Here is a 20,415-nt window from a genome sequence, read left to right as displayed (position 1 = left end):
CTCAAGAGAAAGAGGGCCTCTTTCAAAACAGCCCAGCAAAAGTCCCAGGACTGAGTCTCCTTGGTGCAACCTGGGGTCGGGTGTCTCTCCCTTTATCAGTCACTGTGGTTGGCAGATGGAAAGTGCTGGTGTTTGTGGACTGGGTCATATGCCACCCCTGAAGTTCCATCCAAACTACATGAACTAAATGCGGAGGAGGAGTGGTGCCCTAAAGCAAAATCAGAGTGCTTTTGGTGGAAGAAGAGGGATGGAGGCGGGGCAGATAAAAAACAATGGTCATCCTCTCTACAAGTTTAGTGCTGATCCCTTGGAAATGCTGCGAGTTACACTGCATCCAGAAAAGCCCACTGATCACCACCCTTTATTCCTGGTCTCAAAGCCGGCTCCCAACCTACCGGAAAACAGCATTCAAGACCCCAAAATTTGTGTGATTGCTTTTAGAACGTAAAAAGCTTTTTGTATATGTAAATAGATTACATATAACAAACACATGCATATTTCTCCATAGCAGAGCTTCAATAGAATAAAATTCCGTCTTAACAGCCTGGTCTTCTTTTCCTGTAATTTGTTGTGTTTCCTGAGGAGTTCATTAAAATAACCAGTAGACTTGTAGAGCTGAATCACAATGCTGATGAAATAGAAAGAGCACTGGATAGAGAAGGAGAAGATCCACATTTTTAGATCCAGCTCTGTTGCTAACAATGGGCCTCAGTTTGTCCATTAGTAAAGTAAGGTTGGATGAGATCTCTAAGGTCTATTCTGGCTGTAAGAACGTAGAATTCTATTCTGAGATATGAATCATCAAAGAAGCAGTAAGATAGGAAAACCACTTATTTAGGGGAGAGAAATTAAGGTCCTCAGGGTGCAGCTATGGGCCAAAGACAAGAGGAAGAATTGCAGTTCAAGTTTTATAGACGTAAAGAAGTTTATATGGGGGCCGGCCCCGTGGCTTAGCGGTTAAGTGCGTGCTCTCCGCTGCCGGCGGCCCGGGTTCGGATCCCGGGTGCGCACCAAGGCACCACTCCTCCAGCCATGCTGAGGCCGCATCCCACATACAGCAACTAGAAGGATGTGCAGCTATGACAGACAACTATGTACTGGGGCTTTGGGGGAAAAATAAATAAATAAAAAAATCTTTAAAAAAAAAAAAAAAAAAAGAAGTTTATATGCATCAAAGGACACAATCAACAGAATGAAGAGGCAAACTACAGAATGGGAGAAAATATTTGCAAATCATATACCTGAAAAGAGGTTACTATCCAGAATATATAAAGAACTCCTACAACTCAACAACAACAAAAACAAATAACTCAATTTAAAAATAGGCAAAGGACTTGAATAGACATTCCTCCAATGGAGATATACAAATGACCAACAAGCATATGAAAAAATGCTCTACATCACTAATTATCAGGGAAATGCAAATCAAAACCACAATGAGATAGCATCTAACACCCATTGGGATGGATCTACCCAAAAAACAGAACACAACAAGTGTTGGCAAGGGTGTGAAGAAATTGAAACTCTTGTGCTCTGCAGGTGGGAGCATAAAATGGTGCAGCTGCTGTGGAAAACAGTTAGTTCCTCAAAAAATTAAAAATAGAATTACCGTATGATTCAGCAATACCACTTTGGATAAATAGCAAAAAGAATTGAAAGCAGAATCTCTAAGAGATATTTGTACACTCATGTTCATAGCAGCATTATTCACAATAACCAAAAAGTGGAAGCAACCAAGTCCATCAACAGATGAATGGATAAGCAAAATGTGGTCTATACATACAATGGAATATTATTCAGCCTTAAAAAGGAAGGATATTCTGATACTTGCTACGATATGGAGGAACCTGGAGGACGTTATGCTAAGTAAAATAAGCCGGTCACAAAAAAGCAAATACTGTACAATTGCACTCATATGAGGTATTTAAAGTAGTCAAACTCACAGAAACAGAAAGTAGAATGGTGGTTACCAGGGGCTGAGGGGAGGGGGAAAAGCAAAGTTGTTTACAGGGTACAGATTTTCAGATTTGCGAGATGAAAAAGTTCTGGTAATGGATGGTGGTGACGGTTGCACAACAACGCGAATATACATAACACTACTGAACTGTACACTTAAAAATGGTTAAGATGGGGGCCGGCCCTGTGGCTTGGCGGTTGGGTGCGTGCGCTCCGCTGCTGGCGGCCGGGGTTCGGATCCCGGGTGCGCACCGATGCACCGCTTCTCCGGCCATGCTGAGGCCGCGTCCCACATGCAGCGGCTAGAAGGATGTGCAGCTATGACATACAACTATCTACTGGGGCTTTGGGGGAAAAACAAATAAATAAAATTAAAAAAAAAAATGGTTAAGATGGTAAATTTTGTGCTATGTGTATTTTACCAAAATTTAAAATTAAAAAAAAAGAAGTTTAAAGTTGGAAGGAACTTTAGAGATCTTTTAGTTCAAACTCTTTATTTTACAGACAGGAAAACTGAGGCCCTGAGTGTTAAACGATTTACATGAGAACAGAACACAGTAGCAGAGATGGACCCTCCATCCATTTCAGCCCTTCCTTTTCTTTTCTGATCAACTGTGACTTTAAAATGCACATCACTTGACATTTGTAGGATGCTATAATACAGCAACCACACAGATTTCTTTCTGGCCACAAGAGGAAAAAAATACAATGAAGGAGTCAAGTTGTCAACTCCTAATCCAGGGGTTAATCTTAGCACCACTAGTAGTAGGACAACCAGACATGTCTCCTGATGTGAGACAACACGAAGTCCCAACATCGCCAGGGATATATCCTTGCTAAAAATGTTTAACTTGAATTGAATCAAACTCTAAAATCTAACTTACCATTTATAGGAAACGAAGGGCATAGAAGAACCAGCTAGAATAACACTACAACAAAGAAGAAGTCAGATAAATCTAGAAGATTTCCACTTATCAGCATCATAATTAAAAGAACGTTAGGTCGATAAAAACCAGATGCAATGTATGGTCCTGGACCGGATCCTAGTTTGCACAAAATAGCAGTCAAAGACATTTTGGGGACAATTGGGGAGATTTTTAATCTGGATTAAGTATTCAATGATATCAGGAAATTATAATTAATTTTTTTGAGTATTATATTTTGATTTCAGCTCTGCAGGAAAATATTCTCATGTTTCAAAGATATATACTGAAGAATTTAGGAGCAGAATGTCATGATATCTTTAAATATACTTTTAAATATTTTAGCAAAAATTAATAAAGTGAGCTGAATGGGGAATAACCTCTTCCCAGAAGACACCGGGCACACAGGAGGGGGGAAAGGCAGTATGTCAAGGCTGTGGTCAACATCGGGTAAATCACACATGTCTCCTTGGCAAGGAAAGGACCTCCTAATGGCATTGTTCCAGCATTTCCTTCCTGCTTAGATTCCCCTCCTGATTCCCTTCGGGCTTGTAAGTTTCTGAGAAACTCATGCCCTTGTCAGGACCTCCCCTGGGGGGTCAGCCTGGAGACTAAGGCATCTGAAAGTCTGTGCCAGGGAAGAGAGAGGCCCAGGTGGGCCGGTGGGGATGGCTGGAAGAGGCAGATTTCAGCTGGATAAATGGAGCTGATTTCTTGGGGAAGCAGCAAAATTCCCATCTCTGGAAGTATCAAGCACGGGCTGGAAGACTTGGGAGCGCCGGCCTTGATGTCTTTTACAGTCCCTTCCAGCCTCACATGCCAGGACCCAGGAAAGGGGTAGGTGGGACTGGAGGTGGTGAGAACAAGACAGAGCTGTAGGGAAGGAGGCAGGGGGCCAGGCACCGAATGGGCTGGGCCTTGCTAATTCTCTGCTTTCCCTCCCTGGACCCTGCTTCTCAATGCTGCTTCCTGTCTCTCGCAATCCGGAGAAGCCGATTTCCTCCAGTGGCCGATTTCATTTGATAAGGAAAGGGAGGGGAGCCCTAGCCAAGCCGTCGGGGGGCCTGTCCTTGGGCAGAAACAAGGAGCTTAGTCTCGACAGCTCCTACTCCATCCTGATCAGTTCCCAAAGGAGGGAGAATTAGGAGAGAAGCTGCAAACCAAATTATTGCAAAGTTTGTTTTGAACTTATTAAAGCCAACAAAGAACAATAACTAGCGTATTTCCTAGCTCCGGTGAGGACAGAACAATACAGTTCAGGTCAACAAACTGGACCCCAGGGCCACTTTGTGCTGCGTTTAGATGGGATATGAATAGATAGAATAGATGCTTTCCCTGCCCTCAAAGCATTCAAAACCTTCAACTGTGGCCAAAAGGCAAAAAATTAAATATAAAGAAGAACTCATTGTAAAACACACTTCGCTCTGAGTTACCAGAAGAGGATATGGAATCTCCCTGGAAACACTTACCAAACAGACCATATGCCATATTTTCCTATTTATCTGGGGTAGTTTAGATGCAACCTTAGGCAAGGGGCAGGAAAATGGCCTAAGACCATGATCCTTTGGTTGGTCTTTCCAGACCCAGAATTCTAGAGGTAGATCTCCCTATTAGTCTTTCTTGGCCCCAGGGAAAGAAAGAAACCCCCTCCTCTCACAGAGGTCTAGGAGCCAAGTCCCTAGAAATAGTCTTACTCTTTTCTGTCCTGTCTTGCCTCTCAGTAGCCCTGGAACCCTCAAGAATCCAATTTGTCCCAAAACCTAATTCTGTGCCCATGAAATAGGAGCCAAAGTGCTCTTGAAAAAGAAATCATCATAATAAATGATGTTTTCAAAGCATTCTGTTGTTTATAAAAACCTTTTCGTATCATTATCTTACTTGAGTATCTCAATTCTGTGAGGTAGGTATGGAGGGCATTATTAATATCCATCGCAGGTGAGAAAATGGAGGCTCGAAGGTGAGTGACTTGCCCAAAACCACACAGCAATAAAAACAAGCACATGGCCTGTGTCCTAGTCCCACCAGGCCCAAGTGATAAACTCCCCTGTGCTTTCCACTACACCACACTGCTTTTACTGTACTATGCCAGGGAGGAGTTACCATATAAGGACATTGTAACAGTGGATTTGGGGAAAAGCAGAGAGGAGGTACTAGGGTCACATTCTTCTGGGATTCCTGCAAAACTATCCCTCACCACTGTGCTTTGATCCCCAGCCCCACATGTTCTGCCCCCACGGAGTCCTTCCCCACGTGGCAGGCAAGTGTACACCAAGTTACAGGCCAGACTGCAGGTGGGTGCCCATGTTTTCATCCTGTCTGGGCAGAGGATCCAGCGAGTGAGTGGGAACATGAAGTTGTGTAAGAGATTGCTAGAGGCCTTTGATTAGAGGTGATTAGAGTCTTGAGAATAAAGGTGATGCCTCTGGAGGAGGTGAGGAGCTAGGGGAGCCAGCCAGCTTTGCCCCTCCATCATGCTGCATCTCTTACTCCCAGAGTGACTGGATGTCAATGAGGTGATTATTTAGATTGGCCCATGATCATGACAGTGCGAAAATGGAGGAAATGAAAGAATGGGGAGAGGAAAGCTGAAGGAACTAGAACTTTCATGGGCAAAAGCAGAGGATAAAGAATTAAGAAAAAGCAAAGAACAAAAAGCCAGGTCCTCAAAAGTATTGAGAACATCCTCCTCCCTCTAGAAGAAAAAACTGTCAGCTTTACAGAAAACACTGTGCTTGTGGCTCAGCTCACCACAGGGTGTGGGTTTGGCTCTGAAGTGGGACTGAGGAACTAGTTAACTTTTTCCACTCTATGGGTTTCTTCTTGCAAGCTCTTCCCCACAGGACACCCCACAGCACCCTCCCCTCCCCATAGCACCTGAAGTGTGCCGCTGCTGCCCCCTGCTGGGAGAACACTGCTGGACCCAGGGGAGAGGGATGCCTTGGGAGGGGGCCCCTTTCCACATCAGGGACAGGAAAGGAGAGGACTCTAAGGAGTAAGGAATAAAACAGAGTATTTAAAATACAGTTAGACACTAAAATCAATACTTGTGGGAAATTTCTGAAACATCTGGCTTATAATCAGCATATAGGCCTGTTAAAAGAGGTCAAGACAGAGCAAGGGGACAGTACTTCCCTGAGACAGAAGGCTTTTAATGAGGCCCAGGCTGCCCGGCCTCTCCCTTTGGCCTATCTAAAACATATTAACCTTCTTAAGTCACAGTGTTTGTTGTGTGGGGAAAAAATCTACAAAGACTACATGACTGAGAGAATAATGTACAGAATCTTCAACTATCCTTTTCTCACCTTTTGTTGCAAAGTCCACAGACTGACTCCAACCTACCTTTTCAGTCTTGCCTCCCACTAGACTTCCTTGCACAGGCTGCACTCCTATCAAACTAAACACTTCATTGTCCCCAAACTCTCCTTTTTTTCCTTCCCACTGCCCTTTCAGTGTCAGTGCTTTTACCCTATCCCTCCTACTCTTCTAGCTCTATGAATAACATGCATTATACAGATACAAAATCATGAAACAAAAACTGACAACAATGAAACAAGAACAGGTAGGTATAAAAAAACCCTAACCTCTTCATTATATTTTATATCTTTTGAATTTTGTACAATGTGCCTATATTGCATATTTTTAAAAAATTAATTAAATGGCTTATTTATTAATCATAAAAAACTTAGAAATCTTGGAAATATAATAGTTATTCAATGATTTAAAAAATTCAGCAGATAGAAGTGCAAAGAGAAAATTTATGAATTAAGACATGACAGAGGAGTAAACACTATGAAGAAATTTTTTAAAGTAAAAAACCATGTAACAGCAGCCAAGTGACATGAAGAATAGATTGAGTTTCTAATATCTTTTAAAAGTCTCACAAGAAAAGAATGGAGAGAGTGGTGAAGAAGAAATTCTTTTTAAAATTAATAGTTCAGGGGCCAGCCCCGTGGCTTAGTGGTTAAGTGCGTGCACTCCGCTGCTGGCAGCCCGGGTTCGGATCCTGGGCGCGCACCAACGCACCGCTTCTCCAGTCATGCTGAGGCCGCGTCCCACATACAGCAACTAGAAGGCTGTGCAACTATGACGTACAACTATATACTGGGGCTTTGGGGGAAAAATAAAAAATTAGTAGTTCATGTGTATTACTGCATGCAAAAGAATGAAGTTGGACCCCTACCTCACACCGTAAACAAAAATTAACTCCAAATGACCATAGACCTAAAGGTAAGAGCTAGAACTGTCAAATCCTTAGAAGAAAACAAAGGAGCAGATCTTTATGACCTTGGATTAGGCAATGATTCCTTAGATATGACATCAAAAGTCCAACTGACAAAAGAAGAAATAGATAAATTGGATTTCATCAAATTAAAAATTTTTGTACTTCAAGAGGACACCATTATTCTAGAGTATCTAAAGAACTCCTACAATTCAACAATAAAAAGACAAATTTTCCAATTTAAAAATGGACAAAGGATATGAATAGACATTTCTCCAAAGAAAACAAATAAATGCCAATAAGTACATAAAAAGATGTTCAACATCGTTAAAAACCACAAGATACCACTCTACACACACTAGGATGGCTAGAATTAACAACAACAACAAAAAAGGACAAGTCTTGGTGAGGATATGGAGAAATTAGAACACTCATACACTGCTGGTGGGAATGTAAAATGCTGCAGCCACTGCAGTTTGGCCATTCCTCAAAAATTTAAACAGAGTTACCATATGATCCAGCAATTCTACTCCTAGAGAATTCCACCTAAGAGAATTAAAAGCATATGTTCACGCATATGTTCGTATAAAAGCATCCACACAAATGTTCATAGCAGCATTATTCACAATGGCCAAATGGCCAAAAAGTAGAAACCCAAATATCCATCAGCTGAAGAATAGGTAAACAAATGTGGCATGTACATACCATGGAATATTATACTGCCATAAAAAAGGAACGAAGTATTGACATATGCTATAACATGAATGAACCTCAAAAATATTATGCTGTGAAAGAAGTCAGACATAAAAGGTCACATATTATATGATTCCATTTATATGAAATGTCCAGAATAGGCAAATCTGTTGAGTTAGAAAGTAGGTTAGTGGTTGCCAGGGAATGGGGGAAGAAGGAAATGGGGAGTGACTGCTAACAGGTATGGGGTTTCTTTTGCTGTAACAAAAATGTCCTAGAATTAGATAGTGGTGATGCTTGCACAACTTTGTGAATATACTAAAAACCACCAAATTGTATACTTTACAATGGTGAATTTTATGGTATGTAAATGATATCTCAATAAAGCTATAAAAAATTTGTTGAAAATTTTCTAGAATTGAAGAAAAATGTGAGCCATCATATGAAAAGTGCATGCTGAGTCCCAAGCAAGACAAATAAAAATAAATACATATCTGAGCACACTGAAGTGAAATCATGGAATAATAAGGATAAAGAAAATATCTTAACAGATTTTAGAGAAAAAAGATTAACTACAGAGAAGTGATAATTAGACTGATGGCAAACTTCTTAGCAGCAGCCATTCATGCCAGAAAATAATGGAGTAATATTTTCAAAGTTCTAAGGAAAAGGAACTGCTAACTTAGAATTTGTTTCACTAGTCAAACTTATTCAAGAGTGAGGGCAAAATGAAGACATTTTCTAGACATTCAGAGATTAAGAGAGTCTCACTAAAAGATATATGCCTAGATATTGGTTTCTAAATACCATTCCCTACTAAAAGAAACCAGGCTCCTTGTTAAAACAATAGATTGCAGGTCTGGGGCAAGAAAAGTGCAAGATGAACCTAGGACATGTGGTTTTGCTAGAAATTCATCCTACATGTGTTTAAAATGACATATGTAGGGCCGGCCCCGTGGCTTAGCGGTTAAGTGTGCGCGCTCCGCTGCTGGCGGCCTGGGTTCGGATCCCGGACGCCCACCGACGCACCGCTTCTCCCGCCATGCTGAGGCCGCGTCCCACATACAGCAACTAGAAGGATGTGCAGCTATGTATGACATACAACTATCTACTGGGGCTTTGGGGGAAAAAAACAAATAAATAAAATTATAAAAATAAATAAATAAATAAAATGACATATGTACAAGGTTATTCATTGTAGTGTATCTGTAATAAAGAAAGACTGCGGGGCCGGCCCTGTGGCTTGGTGGTTAAGTGCGCGCGCTGCGATGCTGGTGGCCCGGGTTCGGATCCCGGGTGCGCATCGAGGCACCACTTCTCCGTTCATCCTGAGGCCGAGTCCCGCATACAGCAACTAGAAGGATGTGCAGCTACGACATACAACTATCCACTGGGGCTTTGGGGGGAAAAAATAAAATAAATAAAATCTTTAAAGAAAGACTGGGAATAAACTAAATGGCCATCGATAGAAACTAAATAAATAAATAAATAATTTATAAATAGTAAATAAATGATGAGTCATCCATATGATGGAAACCACGCATTAGTGTGAAAGAAGTTTGCGTGAGGATTTAGAGTGATGACTCTGGAATCGGACTGCCTAGACCAGAGCCAGACTCTACCACTTTCTAGGTCTGTGACCTTGAGCAAGTTACGTAAACCCTCCATTGCCTCAGTTTCTTCATCTAAAAGAGGAGTAATAACAGTACCTATCTCACAAGGTTGTTTCAAGTTTGCTGAAAATGAGTTCACGTAGATAAATCAATAGAATTCCTACATACCCATAATAACCAAGGAAAAAATGTAATGGGAAACAAATTCTATTCTCAATTAAGAAAACCAAACAGCGTAGGTGTCTGTAAGGAAAGGATGCTTCTTTCCTATCTGTAAGAGTCCACCCATTTGAAAGGAGCTCTCCTGGTGTGATGATCAGTCTCTCTGCCCCTTTACTTCTTCTGCTCCTTGGAGGACAGAGTGATGTTAAATAATCAGTAAATTTAGGAAGAATAATGCTAAGCTCAGTTCTGTTTTCTTCTTGGGGAGCAAACTGCTGACAGTGTCCTATATATAGTTATATTTATTAGGTTATTCGTACAAATCTTTTGAACGCTTACTAATATTTGTTAGCTTGATCTACCAAGCACATGGCTATCTGACCTAGAGCCACATCCTCTAACCTGGTTACTATCAGCAGTAAAGGTGATATTTTGGCCTCTTTTATTTCTCACTTTCTTCCAAACCCAAGTGGGGAACCCTATCTAATTATTGTACCCTCAAAGATAATATTGAAAGATATAAAAGATGGTGAGATATGCCATGATCGTGGATGGGAATGCTCTTTATCATAAAGATATCAGTTCTTCCCAAATCTATTAATTCAATGTGTATATTGATTTATATTTTCTATTTTTCTACAAATCACAACAGAATTTTCCAGTAACTTGACAACCTAGGCCTGAATTCATACGCAAGAGCAAAGGGCCAAGAATAACCAAAACCATTTTTAAAAATCACAAGGTTGAGGGACTTGTCCTTTCAAAAATGGAGACTGATCATAAAGGAAGAATAACTAAGAGTGTACGGTGTTAGCCTATATGCAGATAAATACACCAAAGGAATAGAACAGGGAGTCGAGAAACTGACCCATGTATATATGGAAACTTGATAAGTGACAGAGGGGGCACTGCAAATCAATGGAGGAAAGCATAACCTATTCAATAAATAAGACTGGGATAACACGTTAATCATATGTTTTTAAACAATGAAATTTCTACTTTCTCAGTAACCAAAATAAATTCTAATAGATTAAAGGCCTATATTAAAAAGTTTTTAAACACTATTTTTCCCCTTGTTTTGCAGAAATGGACAAGAAGCCCCTTTTATACCTTTCACAGCCCATGATGCAAACTTGTCACATTGTTGTCAATTAATACATGCCCTGGGGCGGAAGGCCTCCATTTAATAAGCCCCCAGGGCCAGAGGTGTGATGTAGAGAGAGAAACCAGTTTGTCAACAAGATGACAGTGGTGAGTCTCTCTCAAGTAGCCTAGCAATGAGTTGGCTCTTCAGCGAGGGCTACAAAGCCTCTGTTCTATAAGGTCTCTGAATTATTGGGCTATTTCTCACACATTTCTCATGGCAGGAAGGCTGAAACCTTAATCACAAAGCCAGCTTGGTCAGATGGTCCTGATTCCTCCATACGCCTCTATAAATGTGTGAGGCAACATAAATCTGGAGTCCCTCTCCTGTAGAGAATTCATGGTGCATCCAGCTGTGCCTGGCCTAAGCACACTTCCCCAGGAAATGGTCAGAATCTGGGGTACTACGTGTACCCCTTATACCTGCAGGTTGAAATATGCCTGTACCATGTATGTTCTGTGGGGTTTGCCCTTGCCCTTGCTTGATAAACAGAAATATTGCTGGTGAGAGTAAATTGGTCTAAATATATATATTTTTTTGCTGAGGAAGATTGGCCCTGAGCTAACATCCGTTGCCAATCTTCCTCTTTTTGCTTGAGGAAGATATTCGCCCTGAGCTAACATCTCTGCCAATCTTCCTCTGTTTTGTATGTGGGTTGCTGCCACAGCATGGTTGCTGGCGAGCGGTGTAGGTCCAGGCCCAGGATCTGAATCTGTGAACCCAGGCCACCGAAGTGGAGAACGCTAAACCTTAACCACTATGCCACAGGGCCGGTCCCAGTCCAAATATTTTGATAATCAATTAGGCAATACCTAACAAACGTGAAGATGACCATGACCTATAAATCAAAAATGCCATTTCCATTAACATATCCTAGAAAGACCATAGCATATGTACAGAATGCTTTGTTCATAATGATAAAAAAATGGAAATAACCTAAATGGTCATCAACAGAAGAATAGATAGACTGTAATATATTTGAAAATGGAATACTGTACAGTAATTTAAAATGAGTTAACAGCTCTATGTTTAAGTATGGATAAGTCACAAGGCATAATGTTACAAAAGGACATAAGCAGTATTATGGTATATGTATATAGTTTGTAAATATGCAAAACAATGCTAAACCTTCTTTATGGAATCATGCATATGCAGAAAAGTTTTAAAAACACAGGAAAGAAAAGCACCAGATTCTGGAGAGGAAGAGAAAGGAAAAGAATCAAACCCCAGGCAAGGGTATACGGGGGCTTCAACTCTATCTGTACTACTTCGTTTCTGGGAAAAAACTATCTGAAGCAAATATAGCAAAATGTGAAGACTTGTTAAAGCTGACTAGTGGGCACATAGGTGTTTGTTGTTATCCTCTTCGCTCTTCTTATTTCAAAGATGTCAAAATTACAAAGGAAGAGACACAAGACAGAGAAAGCTTCAAGCATGTGTCTGCAGAAGGGGGTACCTGTGGGAATCAAGTCAGCGGAGTCACAGAAGCCCAAGGAGGCAGCAAAATGGATTTAAAATTGGGTGGAAGAGAGAAATCAACCTTATAGTATTTTCGACATTTAGGATATGAACATCACCTGAGATTTTTAAAAATAATAATAAACCGAATATTTGGAAGCCTTGGTAAAAACCAAATTGCTATAAATTCTACAAATAGTAAAAGAAACAAGGCTTTAGTGAGGTGGTCATTTGACAAGTTGGTAAATTGCTATTAATGAATTAGCATTCAACAATTTGTTACTTAGGCCGGCCCTGTGGCTTGGTGGTTAAGTGCGCGTGCTGCAATGCTGGTGGCCCGGGTTCGGATCCCGGGTGCGCATCGAGGCACCACTTCTCCGTCCATCCTGAGGCCGAGTCCCACATACAGCAACTAGAAGCATGTGCAGCTGTGACATACAACTATCTACTGGGGCTTTGGGGGGAAAAAGTAAAATAAATAAAATCTTTAAAAAAAAAAAAAAAAAACAATTTGTTACTTAGCAAATTGAGAGATGTTTAAATACTATTTATCCTTTGAGGGTCTGCTCAAATGACACCTCCTCCGTGAAGTTGCTTGGACTGAACCCCTCTCTCACCCCAAAATGCCCTTTTCTTCCTCTGAATTCCCATAGCATTCTCTCTGCGCTGCCCTCGGGCATTACCGTTTTCTACCATATGTTACAGCTATTTAGACAGGTCTTGGCTTCCTCACGGGGCCATGAGATCCTTGAGGGCAAGTTTCACTTGTCTGTGTCTGCCTGATAGTGTGGTGCTCATGGTGGGTCCTTAGGAGGTATCTAAACAGGTGAGAGGAGAAAGAGCAACCAGGAGCCCTAACTGGGGAAAGGATCAAATAACTAAAAACGTCCACTCCTTCCAGCCTGCAAAGTGAAGGATATTTACAACAGTCTGTGCTTTGAGTTTAGGCCACAGATTTTTGCTGTTTCAACATTTTCCCCTCTTGGGCCGTTTCCTTTGAGATGCAGTTCTGCCAGTTTCTACCTTCAGGCTCAGCCTATGGTGCCAGCCTGCCAGCTTGGTGCCAGGTGCTCTCAGAGGAAGGAAAGAAGAAAATATGCTGAAAGCTTTCCTCCGCAGCAGCAGTAGACCCAGCTCTCCTGCTGGGGCACGTACAGCCGCAGATAAGGAGTGCGTGGGTGAGGACCAGGAGCCCAGAGCCAGGCTGCTCTCAGGATGCTACACGGAAAAGCCAAGCGTCAAGAAGGGTAAGGCTGCTGACAGTCAGGACTAGCCAAGAGGCCTCTGGCTGGGTTTTAGGGTTGCCACATTTGGCAAATAAAAATATAGGACACCCAATGAAATTTGAATTTCAGATAAACAATGAATAGTTCTTTAGCATAAGTATATCTCATGCAACACTGGGGTTCACTAAGTCAAGGACTTGGGTGCTAGGGTGGCAGGCCACAATAGGTCATGAAATCAGGGGCATAAACAGGCTTGGGCTGGGAGGAGTCTAGAAGGTGCAGTATGTCCTCTTGAGCCCACTCTGGGCAGAGTCTTGCCTTCCTGCAAGAGCTCCTTTACTACCTCAAAACCTGTAGCTTTAGAGGTAAAGTGTCTCTAAGTGTGTAAAGCACCTTAGGAAAAAGACACTGTCTTTTCCCTCACCTCACCTCATCACCAAACTCCCCTCCAGGCTGTGACCCTCAATTCACTTCAGTACTCTGAAAGCAACCAAAATTACACTCTGGGGTCTCCAGGAAAGGAATCCAGTGAAATATGTAAGCATGATGCCCACAAGAGAGGGAGTAGCTTGTTAACAATGCAATTACTCTCTTTTTTAATGCTCAAAATGAGTAGCTGGGAGCTAATGATTCAAGATCAGCCAAACAAAAAGCAGATCACTGAGCTGGCTTTCCTCTGAATTTCAAACCTCATCATCCTTTAGTCTCTCTCTTAAAGCGGGGGACAGAAGCGTGAGGCAAGAAGCATAGTTTCTTTTCGCTAGATCCAAATGACCTGAGCTTTTTATTCTTGCCCTCGATTTAGCAAACCAGCCCCTGCTGCCCAGGCAGTGTCTGTTGCCTCTCAGAGCTGAGTCTGGCATCGAGACCCCGGTCCTCTCCCTCGGGGTGCTGTCGTGCTGTGAGCCTCCATCCCTCCATGGCGTTGCCTTGCTCTCCCCTCTGTATCCTTTTCTCCTTACCCCTTTCAGCTCCTTTGTCTTTTTTTCTTTTCAACTCCCTAGAACTGCTACCCTTTATATGGCCAAATTTTGAAATAAAAGCACGTTTGTTTGTGTCTTTGTGCAGTATCCAGCCTCTCTTCTTTGAGACTTCCTCCCACCTACTCCTCCACCCTCCCTCCCCCAGCCATCGGGTACAGAGCTGGGACCCCAGTGGCTTCCTAGGTGCCATGCAGACCCACTCCCCACCCCATGACAGAACCACAGCTGATTGGACTAGCGGTGGGAAGTGGAGTCCTTATCTTCAGAATTTGGTATTGAGACTAATAAGAATCCAGTCTCATCCTGGGTTGATCTCCTAGAAGGAGGAGAGGTTTAGGGAGCCATTTTCCACACTGTGGACTCTGCAGAAGAGAAAGTTTAAGGAAAGAATGAAGAGACATCTTAGAGACAAGGAGGAGGTGATAATCTCAGGCTCCTGATGACTTTCCACTGCCTTGTCCAAGTCTCTCATGAAGTCCAGCTGCATTCTTGCCATTGGCCTCTGTGAGACACCTCTGTATCTCTATAATCAACTCCTTCTGCTTAAACTACCTCAAGTTTCTGTTGCTTGGAATATTTTTTTAAATGTTTCCTATTCCTAGTCTGAGGACCAAATGAGCTAAAAGTTTTGTTTTTCACACACACACACACAGACACACACACACAGACACACACACACACCCCCCACATAAAAAAATTGCTTTTCTCTCGTGTTTGCTTCCTGATAACATTTACCCGTTCTAGAATAATTCGGTAATAATAATGAGAAATGTCTGGGGTGCTTACTATGTTCCTGGCACTGTTCTAAGCAGTCAATGTGCCTTTCATTTCAACTTCACAACATCCTTTATAGGAAGTAGCACTCTTCCTTCCATTTCACAGATAAGGGAACTGAGGCACAGAGAAATCAAATGTCTTCTCCAAAGTTACAGAGCTGCAGAGAGGTGGTAGAACTGGGGTTTGAATCCGGTAGTCTTGACTCCAGGATCCATGCCCTTAACCACTACACTATGTACTTTACAAACACTGGGTTACCAATCAACCTGACAGAAGCCCTTCCAACAAATGTATGACATCCCTGAAATAGTCCCTGGCCTTACCCCTTGTTCCAGTGAACATCCAAACACAGCATCGAAGTTGCCTCCAGAGAGAAATGGGAGAATTGGTAGAGAGAAAACTTACTAGGTGTGTTAGTTTCCTAGGTCTGCCGTAGCAAAATACCATACACCGGGTGGCTTAATTTCTCCTCTTGCTGTTCTGGAGGCCAGAAGTCCGAGACCAAAGTGTGGGCAGAGTTGGTTCCTTCTGAGAGCTGTGAGGGAGGTATCTGTTCCATGCCTCTTTCCTAGCATCTGGTGGTTTGCTGGCATCTTTGGCTTTCCTTGGCTTCTGCTGCATCGTCCCCATCTCTGCCTTCATCTCCATGTGGTGTTCTCTCTCCCTGTGTGCATGTTTGTGTCCAAATATCCCCTTTTTATAAGGACACCAATGACACTGGATTAGAGGCCCCCACTACTCCAGTGTAACCTCAACTAATTACATTTCCAAATAAGGTCACATTCTGAGGTACTGAGGATTAGCACTCCAACATATGAATTTCAGGGGCACACAATTCAACCCATAACACCAGGTTTTATTATTTCTTTCCTGCAGCAATTTTCAATGATTATATCTCTTTTTTTTTCACAGAGGTAAAAATTTTGATTCTCAGATGTGATAAGCCACAGGTGCAGCTTCTTAGCTTTGGTTTAGCACTCAAATTTCATTGCCACCCTGATTCAGGAAGGACACCAAATCCACCGTCCCTGAAAGAATCCTGATTAGGACACTGCTCTCTTTTAAATGTCTGCCTAAATGTAGCTCCCTAGGGTGACAGAAGGACCAACAGAAGAGGTAATAGATGCCTTAGGTACTAGCTTTGGCTCTGCCATCGATTTGCTCTCAGTCTGGGGCTAGAGTTTTTTTTTTCTATATCTACTTTCTTGGTCATAAAACAGAGATTTTTGCCTCAACTCTCAAGCTGTTTAAAAAAAGCCAGTCCTGGGCCGGCCCCGTGGCTTAGCGGTTAAGTGCGTGCGCTGCGATGCAGGCTGCCCGGGTTCGGATCCCGGGCGCACACAGACGCACTGCTTCTCCGGCCATGCTGAGGCCGCGTCCCACATACAACAACTAGAAGAATGTGCAACTATGACTTACAACTATTGCTTGGGGCTTTAGGGGAAAAATAAATAAATTAAAAAAAAAAAAAAAATTAAAAAAAGCCAGTCCTGAATAGTGATCTCCTAATTCAGGGGAGAATTAACTGGGAACTTAAAGAAAAATACGGATACCGATGCCTGAGTCCATCCCCCTATTCCACCTGATTTAATTTGCCTGGGCATCTTATCTTTCAAAAGCTTCTCAGGTATATATTATCTTGATGGTGATGGATAGATACATATGTCAAAACTTATCAAATTGTACACTTTAAATATATGCAGCTTATTGTATATCAATAAAGCTGTTTAAAAAATAAAAAGCTTCCCAGGTGATTCTAGTGGGCATCTCAAAAGAGAACCATGGAGCTGGGTTAACCTCCTGACTTGAGCAGATGAGGAAACAGCCCTAGAGGAGACGGAATCTGCTCAGGAATTGTGTCAGGGCTGGCAGCACTGCCAGGACTTAGAACCTGTGACTACTGAACTGAACTCCAGTGTTCTTTCCTCAAAACCAAAATGACAGAAAATTACTGAGCTCCTCGAAAAATTTAAAATGAGGCACTTGAAAAATCTGAAGTGCTAGATTGTTCCTCAGAGGCGTAGGGCACGAGAGCTACAACAAAATCTAAAAAACCCACCAGCCTTTACTTGGTGGAGCCCACTTAGAGAGGCAGTTGGCTGTCCTTTCAACGTACTCCAGGCCTCCCCTCCCCTCACTCTGCCCACTGGATTGTGGAGTCCAGTGTTGCTGGTCGAGCCAACGAGGAAAGCAACACATCGGCAGCTCTCACTCGCTGTTCAGTGGCCTGTTGGCTTCCTCTCTCCTTAACTCCAGACTTATTAGTTCCAACTGCCTTTTGAGTATTTTTACCTCAGATTCAACATGTTCAAAACTGAACTTATTGCCTCCTCCTGCAATCTATTCCTCCTGTTCAATTCCGTATCTTAATAAAGACTACTATTATTCTCCCAAATGTCCACATCAAAAAAAGTGCTTCATCCTCTACACACAAATAGTGTCCTTTTATCTTTCACAATATCTCTTAAATACATCCTTCCTCTACATCCTTACAGTCACTTTAGTTTAGGTCCTCATCCTTTCCTGCCTAGACCTCCTGACTGGTCTCCCATCTTTCTATTACTGCCTTTTGCAGCTAATCATTGAAAAACACCATGCATCATGCCATGCCCCCACTTGAAAACCTTTGAATGGTTTCCTCATGAAAAATAGGATGAAGCCCAAACTCCTTAGCATCACAATTACCATCTGGTCCCAATCCCCCTGTTTCATATCCTCTCCCACCACTCTTACAGCATGCACCGTTTCCATACATACTGGATCTGCTTATGACTGTATCATCATACACACTATTCCATCTGCCTACAATAGTGGATGCATCCTCACTGACCTAGCTAAGAGCTGAGTCTTAGCTCAAATATCACTCCAGATTAAGTTAAATACTCCCTCTCTCCTCTGCCACACTGGACCTCATACATAACTCCATTAAAGCAATTATTCCACTGTTTCATGGTGGTCTATTTCCACATTTGCTTTCTCACTAGCTTGTGAACAACTTTAGAACACACCATGTCTTTGTTTTGTTTTGTTTTCTCATCTCTAAATCCCTAGGACCTGGCAAGAGTCTGGTACATATAGGTACATAAAAATATTTAATGAATTATGAATTTCTTTTCTGCTTCTTTCATTCTTTCTAAACTACTAGGTGGGTGACTAGCACCTGGGTGGGCAGGGAGATCTTCATAATTTCAGAAGCCGTGTTTCAGCTACGGTCACATAAAACCTAGAGTGACCTAGGGAGTCACCATTGGTTCCATGTGGAAGTTCATTATTCCTGCAAGCTGTGCTTGAAAGAATGGATACATTTGGCTGCTCCAAAAACCCAACATAGCCAGTCTCTGCTACCAACGTGCCTTTCAGCAAGTAGTGTTCCGTCCAAGCCCCTTACTGCTCTGGGCAACTTAGTCATGAACTGTATCACTCTTTGGCCTGTTGAAAGCAGGGAATGAAGTCATTTACTACTCTCATTCCAACCTTAAGCATCCTTTCCTTCAAAAGTAAAGGTGACCAACAAAGAGGCACAGATGAATAAAAGACCTTTTAAACGTTGGTTGGAAAATGTGAACAAGATAGCTACATTAAAATAAACAAAGATATCTAGCCTATTCCCATTACAATATGCCTCTAATTAATCTAACTTTGGATATTAACATTTTAACAAAGTATTTCAGCGACCCTTTCTCAAGGGAGATAGGACCTCAAAACCTTTCCCATTACTCAGTTTCATCCCTCATTTTATCTATAGAGGAAAGGATGGAGCAGAAATACCACGTGACTTACTGAGTAACGTATCATAGGCTAGGTAGACAGGACGTGACTTTCCTATCATTTTCTTATATGTTTTCTTGTTTAAAAAGAAAGAGAAATTAAGGATTGTCAACAGGATGACTTAAGAAAAACTCCCCAAGTGATTTTTACTTCTCAAGTCACTCATCATGAAATCCTATATACACAAGCTGATTAATGAGAAATCTTAAATCCTGAGAAATTACTTCTTTCAACACACTATATTCTGAAGAGGAGAGAACGTGTTGCTCTCAACTATATTTTAATGAATACATTAAATAAAAAGCAAACGGTTTGGGGGAGGATCCAAAAAAGAAATTAGGACAACAGACTGGTAAATCTGTCCCTGGTATCTCATTCCACTAAACAAAAAGATAAATACAGAAATGTTACACCTACTTAATTTTCTTTTAGAAAATTTAAATCCTTTGTATAAATTTTAACATATTAATAAATCAAGCAACTTTTAGCAACATGATCAACTGATTATTCTAAGTTTTTGGATCACAGGAGCCATTTGTTCAGCCATGCCTGCCTCACATAACTCTTGGCAAACAACCTCATTATCAAACAACTGTTAGCTGGGGGTGGAGGTGACAGGGGACAGGATCCTAGTGAATTACTACTTCCTGTCCACGTTCCATTCTAAACTTGGGAAATGTGGATTCCATTATTAAAAGCCATGACATTTAAACGTAATTTCTATCACATTTGGCTACTAAGGTATCCCAGTTTTTCTTTCTAATGTATAAACAAGTTTCTTGTTTTAAATGTAAGTAATCACAGGTTAATATTTGTTTTAACTTTTTATTAAGAAACTAAAGCAAAACAACAGAATTTCAAAAAATTAAAATATAGAATTCTAAACAAATATGAAATCTACACCAAGAACTAAAAATCAGAGTTTATGAATAGTTAAGCATAAAGGGGAATGGCTAAAATGCATTCACAGTCATTATTTCTTGCTTATTAGCCTCAGATTTGCATCCCTTTCCTTTGTGCTTCACTTGGACAGGACACAGAAAGAACTTCTTTCACATCTATCTTTTGTTACTGTGGTCTGTAACTTCAGAGGAGCTTTTGTCTTCCTACATAGTTCTTTCTCCGTTCCATCAGCAAATATGTGAGCACCTACCTAATGGGCTTAGATGATGTGGGCATAAAGATGAATCTATCAGAGATCCTGTCCTAAGGTGTTTAGGAGTGATAAAACACCAACAAATAATCAATAAATATAAATAAATTTATACAACATATAAAGTAATATAGCATGAGTTAAGTACAGATAAAATATAAAAATAGGCAAATTTCAAGGAGAAATAGATTACATTCAGCCAGAGGAATTGAGGAATGCTTTATAGAGGGTAGTATTTGGGTTGGGAATGGACTGTTCCTTCCAGGAAGGCTTCAAAGTGGTCCTGATTGTGGTGGTCTTGATTTCTGGGAAGTAATTGTCTCAATACTAATCTTTAAAA

Source organism: Ceratotherium simum, chromosome 15 (genome assembly GCF_057802395.1).
Source record: "Ceratotherium simum simum isolate JZ-2026a chromosome 15, ASM5780239v1, whole genome shotgun sequence".
Classification (NCBI taxonomy): Eukaryota; Metazoa; Chordata; class Mammalia; order Perissodactyla; family Rhinocerotidae; genus Ceratotherium; species Ceratotherium simum.
This window is presented reverse-complemented; position numbering follows the sequence as displayed.